The following is a 7,935-nucleotide window of genomic DNA, read 5'->3' on the forward strand; positions in this document are numbered from 1 at the left end:
TTTCCATTCTCGCTTCCCACAAGGAATCCGCTCGGCTCCAATGTTTCGTTAAGAGCGTTTGCTCTTACTCATCCCGTTTCTCGATTTCTTGGGGTCTGCTACCACCTCCCTTCGGCGTGAAAATTTAAGTCTGAGGAATTCAAGATGGCGACCCCGGTAGTAAATCGATATAGCAACACGTTTGGTGACGTCACTCTAAATTCAAGATGGCGGCCTCTATAGCAAATCAATAGCAATTCATTTGGTAATTGGTGATATCACTGATATATCCAATTAGTGATTGATTGGTGTCGTCACTAATTGTAAATGCAAGATGTCGGTCAGTGATGTAATTAATTGATGACGTTAATTGGTCCAAGATGGCGGCCGACTTAGGCAGCCACGTGGCTATGACGTGGTCATGACGTCATAATCCACGTGGTTATGATGTACCCGTAACGTCATAATCCAATATAGCGGATAGAAGCGAAACCACGTTATTATGACAATAAAAAATGACAGCACAATTCGGAATCTCACATCAAATATGGCGGCCAAATTGGGTGCCAGCAAGTATTGGGGTGGTCTAATATGGCGGATTGAAGTGGAACCTCGTGATTATGATGCCAGTGGGCGAAATGGCGCCATAGTTTTGGTTCCCCAAATTCGAGATGGCGGCTGCCGGTGTGACGTCGTAGCCAAGATGGCGGCCACTAAAATTAGTAGCGCCCGTACACCTCCAACATAGATCCTATAATGGGACAGTAAACGCACTCTACACATTTACAGGTGCGGACATAAGTAAACGGAGCACGGATTTTCGTTCAAATCAAAATCGCGCCTTCTGTATTAAAGATCAAACATCATTTCTCCAAGTGAAAGCGCACTGGTGTCTACTACCGATTTGCACACACCGCGACTGACAGTTCAATTACAGAACGCGCAAAAATTTTTTGAATAAGTGTGATAACGTAGAAGTGTTTGTTATTGCACGCGCGTACGCAGAGCGAGCGAAGAAGAAAAAGAATACAGAACGGCTGTAGAATTCAGTTTGTGTAGGACATTTGGCAGTCTACACTGAACCCTGGCCAATCCCCATTCGTGGGTATGTGCCATATATATCAAAGCAGAAGAAGAAGAAGAAGTCGATTGCTGCGCACGTACTGTCTCCTTCACGATACAACATATTTTGGCGACGAGGATTTCAACTTAAGTCAGGACTTCGACGTGAACTGCTGATCACCATTATGAGCTTCTCGGGCCTCCAGCCGCCGCCCCCTTCCTGCCGACTCCCAGTCGTCCTGCCTTTTCGTGGGAGCAATGAGAACGGGCGTTTTACAATTACATGCTGGTATCTGGTGCCTTTACACTTAGTGCGGGCCGGCAAAAAGCCATCTTGCTGGACTGCTTGGGACTTGAAGGTCAGCGCATTTTCTATACATTATCGTCGTCCCCTTCAGCGTCTACCGCTGCTGTCTCACACTCCGGTGACGTGGCACTTCGCCGTGACGAATTCTACGAGGCGGTTTTCATACCAGCGACGCACTACCAGTCCTCTGTAAATGTGATCGCCGCATGCCACCGTTTTCGCCGCCGAAAGACAGTCGATGAGTACGTCGCTGTCCTTCGTAGCCTTGTTGGCGACTGCGGGTTCGAAAGCCTCGCGGACGACATATCAACTGGCGGAGAAGACTACTAATCACCATTTGCTTGAACGCCTTCTCATGGAAGGCTCTTCCCTGGCTCTATCGCAAGCCGTGGCCCTTGCTCGACAGTGCGAGCAAGCTTCCCTTGAGGCAAAATATATTTCAGAATAGTTAGCTCCAGTACAGCGCGTAGGATGCGAACGGGCATCAGATCGGGCACCTCAGACTCCTTGCAACAAATGCAATTGCCACGTACAGAAATCGTCCTATGCACTTCCGGAGCGCTCTTGCTGCGGCTCTACTACTCACCTGGTGAATAACCCTGCTTGCTGAGTCCGCAAACGGAAGTGTCGTCGGTGCGGCAATGTGGGCTATTTGATTCTGTTTGCAAGTCGTCAGATCGCTCCGGTCAAGTGCAGCAAGTCGAAGACGAAGATATTGCGCACACATCATCTATGCCGAATTACAGTGCGGCTATTCTATAGCTTAATGATCGGAAAACCGGAATCTTTGTCTTTGTCCTCGTTGAAAGCAAGCCAATCCGCTTCCTGATTGGTACCGGCTCTTCAGTCTCCATTCTTGCAGAAGATATTTACCGCCTATACTTCGCCGATACCTCCCCGTTAAAATCAACCATGTTTCAACTTCTGGACTACTCTAAGTCTCGGATTGCCATACAAGGCTGTTTTGTTGCGTGAGCAAAATTCAATGACCATTCTGCCTGTATCCTGCGGTATGTCGTCTCAGGAGGGACAACATTGCTGGGTCTGGATGCCATCGCGCCTCTACAAATGAAGATAAAGGATGCATCCCTGGAATGCCTTTCTATGACCCTTGATACGCCTCTGTTACCATCTGAGCTACGTCCCACCTTCGAGCATCTGTTCACCAAGGAACTCGGACTTGCCCGCAGCTGCGTGCACAAAGTCCGAGTGCAGGAATCCGTTCCTCCTGTCACATGCAAGCTCCGACGGTTGCCGTTTGCTATACGCGAGCAAGTTTCCACGGAAATCCAGAAGCTCGAAGGTCAGGATATTATTGAACGAGTCGATATGCTTCCAGTGGATCTCTCCTATCCTCGTTATCCGGAAGAAGGACGGTTCTATCCGCATGTGCATGGATTTACGTGAGCCTAACAAGGCTGTTGTGGTTGATAGTTTCTCCTTGCCGCAAACAGAAAATTCTGCATATAGCTTGGTCGGGTCGCAGCGGTTTTCGAAGTTGGACCTCGCTTCGGCCTATCGTCAAGTACCACTCCACCCTGAGATTCGAGAACTAACAACATTTATTACTCATGATAGACTCTTCCGCTTCAAGCGCATCAGTTTCGGCATTGTTTCGGCGCCTTCGGCTTTTCAGAAGGTGATGCACTTGATACTGAAGGGATGCAAGGAGGTCCTCTTCTACATTGATGACATTATTGTTCATGGCACCACAAGAGAAGAGTACCTGATTAGCCTCAGTGCCGTTCTCGAGCGTCTGTCTTAAGCCGGACTCAAGCTTGATCACAAATGTGTCTTTGACGTTCCACAGCTTACTTTCTTGGGACACATTGTCAGTGGGGAAGGACTCCTTCCTCTTTCTTCTGCCATCGAGGCTAGCTCCGACTCCGTCTAACATCGGTGAGCTTCACTCCCTCCTTGGACTCGTGGATTTTTACTCCAAGTTTATTCCGCATTACACCGCTGTCGTTGAGCCTATGCGCGCCCTGCTTCGTGGAAACGATTCAGCCTTCACTTGAACAGCTGCTGTAGATTCAAGCTTCAAGCAACTGAAAGGCATGTTGACGTCGTGCTACATGTTGCATTTCTTTGATCCTGCTCTTACTGTTGTCGCCATTACTAACACTTCCGGATATGGCTTAGGGGTGGTGCTACAAGACAACGGCCATCCTGCAAACTGTTGCGTTTGCCTCCCGTACGTACTTTAACTGCTTTAACCCCATGAGAACGGAAGTACTCTGTTGGTGAACGTGAGGTCCTAGCTTGCGTTTGGGCATGTGAACGCTGGTACATGTATATGTGGTGCCGTCCTTTTGTTCTGCGAACAGATCTATGTGCTCTTGTCACTTTGCTGTCGACGAAAGAAACGGGATATCGGCCGTTGCGAATTTCACGTTGGTTGGCTCGCTTGTTGTGTTATAACTACACTGTTGAATATCGTAAAGGCAATGCAAATGCCATTGTGGACGCTCTGTGAGTCAGGCCGAGCTCGGCACTGCTGACGACAATTTCGTCTGCCTGCTATCCCCAGCCGTCACTGTACAAGAACCACAAGAGGCAACCATCAATGGCTCCATTGTTGCGCAAGCCATGCAATATACTTCTTCGACATGACCTGACAACAGATCCCTGCCGAAACATTTCAAGCCATACTATCTTCTACGCGCTGAGTTGTCCATCCTGCAGGATGTTCTGTACTGAGGTGACAGAGTCGTCGTGCCTGAAATTTTGCGACGACGCCACATGGACATCGCACATGAGTCACATCCCGGAATCTGTCGCACTAAAAGCCAATTGCGAGAGCTTTACTGGTGGCTGCAAATGGACGAGCACGTTGAGCAGTTGGTACGAACATGCGCCGTTTGTCAGTCATGTGACAAGTCGGCTCATCCGGTTGCAGCTCCTTTGCCGCCTGCTGCCTTGCCAGATAAGCCCTGAGATAAACTTGCCATTGTCATCGTGCGACCTTTCGTCCAAGCTCCTAGTGGTTGTCGCTTTGCGATAACACTTATTGACTATTACAGCAAGTGGCCGGAAGTTTATTTTACAAGTACCATCACAACGGCGACAGTTTCTGCTTGGTATCTTCACATGCGAAAGTTACCCTCAAGAGATAGTGTCGCATCATGGACCGCAGTTTTAATCCTTGGATCTACAAACTTTCCTTCACGAGCGGGGAATACGCCACTGCTACTCCTTGGTTTACCACCCTCAAGCCACTGGACTTGTAGAACGATTTAATAGAGTTTTCAAAGCATATGTTAGCTGGCTCTGTGCGAGAGACGTGACTTAGGTACTGCTATCATCGACTACTTCGGCGTCTACCTCTGTACGCCACATGCCACAACAGGAATCGCCCAAGCCATCCTGCTTCATGGCCGGATGCATCGCATAAGATTAAACGTCGTGGGCCTGCCGGATCAGTGTTTCTCAACAGATCCTACAAGAGCGCTTAAACTCTTACGCCGGTGGCTCGAGGAGAAGCAAGCTAAATACAAGTGTTATGCAGATTAGCGGAGTGGAGCCAGGCACCAGGACTTTCAGATTGGAGACTATGTGAGAGTTCGCAATCCGACTGCACGACGCAAGCTTGCTGCTCGATTTTCGGAGCCTCGAATAGTTGTAGAGCGACGTGGTCCCGCCTCATGCCTGCTGGATGATGGACGTGTGTGGCACTCATCCAAATTTTCGCCTGTTAGTCAAGCAGTTGTGCAGCGCCGAACTCCATCCTCTGCTCCAGCGGCTCTCTTCGCCGACATTTTGCCGCCAACAGATTGCACACGAGGGCCGTCCAGTTCCCGACCAGTGGACCAAAGTTCAACCTATACAACACCATACAGTCCAACCTCGCATAAGACCCATACTGCTGATGTTAGCCCGGACACCTCCTCTCCCTCGTGCTCTTCCCCCAATATAGAACCAACGGAGGACCCTCCTCAACCCACGTGTGCCGCAGCAGTAACAACGTCTACTCCTCTTCCTGCGCCCCGCAGAAACACACGTGAAAAAGAGACTTCCGGCAAGACTCGAAGACTATGTGATGAATTAGAAGACCTTTAAACATTCCCCAGCAATCTTTTTAAGTGCGAGGGAAAATGTGATAACGATGAAGTGTTTCTTATTGCACGCGCCACGCAGAGCGAGCGAAGAAAAATAATACACTGTAGAGGAGTCGATTGCTGCGTACTGTCTCCTTCACGATACAAAAATAAGGTGCTTCATTTACTTTTGTCCTCACCGGTACATTTGTTCCGCTATACTATAACGAGTACAAGGCAGCACACACTGAATGGGTCAGTTCCACACACTACAGTCAGCTTCGTCCTCCTTTTTCTCGGTCGCAGAGAGGCACGCGGCAATACATATTCCGACAGCAAGGGGGACAAATATAATGTTATGACTGGTGATATATAGATCAAATAACGATTTAATAGTAAGTAAACATTGTATACATGGAATTACTAACAAACATATCGCACTGGAAGCCGAATTGTAGGCTCACCTTTACCCCCTTAACGAAGCAAATTCCAATTTGGGACATATCTTGAGGGGGGTGCAACTCGACAACGGGCAGACGTACAGGCATAGGACCGGTACCAAACAATTTTTCTTGACGAGACCTATCGGAAAAGACGCGTAGAATAAACTACTCGAGTGATCGTAATTTCTCCGATCGATGGTGCGATGCGTCAATCTCTCCGCTAGGCGGCGTGCGCGCGCGCAGGCGTATGTAAAGAGCCGTCTCCCTCGGGAGCTCCTCTCAGATGCGCTTGTTTCGCCGATATGCTCACTACCAGAGTATGTTTGAAGAAGGACACGAATGATCCCAAACCATCGAAGTCTTACGCTGTGGCCCCGAAGCAGCTTTCCATTCATGCGTGAAAGCTACGTCTGATTCTTGGAATGTTAACGAATCGAACTGCGTTGGACTTGGTTTTCTCTGACTTCGTTAGAAGGGGGGCTGTATTTTCGTGGACCGAATAAATTCCATGCTTAACTACTTCACTGATCACAGGAGAGTGTTTGTGCTAATTAAGACGAGCCGAGAAGGCACGTTCATACGACTCGGTTAAAGCGTGGCTTTATATGTTGGCTGGTAGCTAACGCTATCGCGTCATCCCGACGGTGGGAGTGAAAACAGAAAGAGGTGCCGTAGTGGAGGGCTTCGGACCATCGTGCAACAGACGCTTTTGCCTCATCGCACTTTAGTGGTCAAAAGTGCCCCCTATGGCATTAAATGAAGCTGGAACCAAACAGTAAACTACTATGTGCGAAAGCCACGGCTTTACTCTCAAGCCGAACCTAAGCGAAGCCATGCAGGTAGCTCTCGCGTAACTACAGTTTTAACCACAAGCTAAACCACAGCTAATTTTTATAACCCCACTAACGGCACCACTACTGAACCTCTATATGGCGCCCATATTAAATCTCTTTCGTATCAAAATTGTGACGCAACCGGTCTCGTGCATCTTTCGGGATGCTGTCATACTACTTCGCTGCCTTAGTGACGCGAATCCGCAAGTCTAGTTAGCGATATCGATTAGAACTGGCATATGTACTTCGAACCCTATCACCTCACTACACCACGTGACCTAGCGCAGCGGGCGTTTCAAAGACAAGGAGGATTGGAGTGGCCGCAGTCAGAGGTGGAGGCGAAGGAGTGGAGAGATGTAGAGCAGAAAAATAACAGAGGGCATGGATCTTCCGAGCGCCTGGTGGCGCGCACCGCAGGAGGAAGCGCGGGACGTGGGAATCGGGATTCGATGCTCAAACGAGCAGAAGTGCCTGATTTTTTTTTGTTTGCCTTTCCATGCATGAATACCGGGTACAAAACAAGTGCAACTTGCTCTGACGTCTTGGCGCCTCTTCGCGCTCCCTTCTTCGTTGTATTCGAAACGTGCGCCATTGCGCAGGCCGAGAGCATCACCAGAGCTGCGCAGGAAAGTAAACAAGAAAGGGCGTGTAAAAGGATGAGAGCCCGCTCGGTCCAGACGGCGTCGAGCTCATTCTGGCTTCGCAAAATGTGACGCAAGAGCCCCTTCTCTAATTTTTCCCATCCTCCATGCTTGTATGTGCCGGCGTATCGCAGAGCCGCCTTCTTCCTGCAACAACAAACACACGTATGTCACGCTGCTTGCAGCTGCGCAAGCCGTGACGTAGAGTTACGTCAGAGGACAGAAGCGAGCTCGCAATCTTACTGGTTCGTTCTTCGCTGCGACAAAGGCCACTCGATATCCGGGATTCCCCCACCGATGCAGTGGCAACGAAGCGAGGGAAAAACAGGTTGGAGAAGAAGACGCCGAGATAAAGTTCTAAATGATGTAAAATGCTTTGCCGCAGGACAGGAGTTGTGATATTTGTTTGCGCACAATGAGATGCGCCGCAGAGCAGAAAACTTCGTTTTACGGCTTTACGGCACGAAAGCCTAAAGATCTTTCACAGTCAATTTAATTATTTTGCGCGTTAACAAGTCACTCACATTAACTCAGCTTTGTGCTGGAAGTGCACGGCAAGGAGAACAGAAAGTTGGGCATGTTTTTTTTTTTTTTTTTTTTTTTTTAATGCAAGGTTGAAAAAACGCGCAAGAA

Source organism: Amblyomma maculatum, chromosome 10 (genome assembly GCF_055883805.1).
Source record: "Amblyomma maculatum isolate TAMU_Amacu chromosome 10, ASM5588380v1, whole genome shotgun sequence".
NCBI lineage: Eukaryota > Metazoa > Arthropoda > Arachnida > Ixodida > Ixodidae > Amblyomma > Amblyomma maculatum.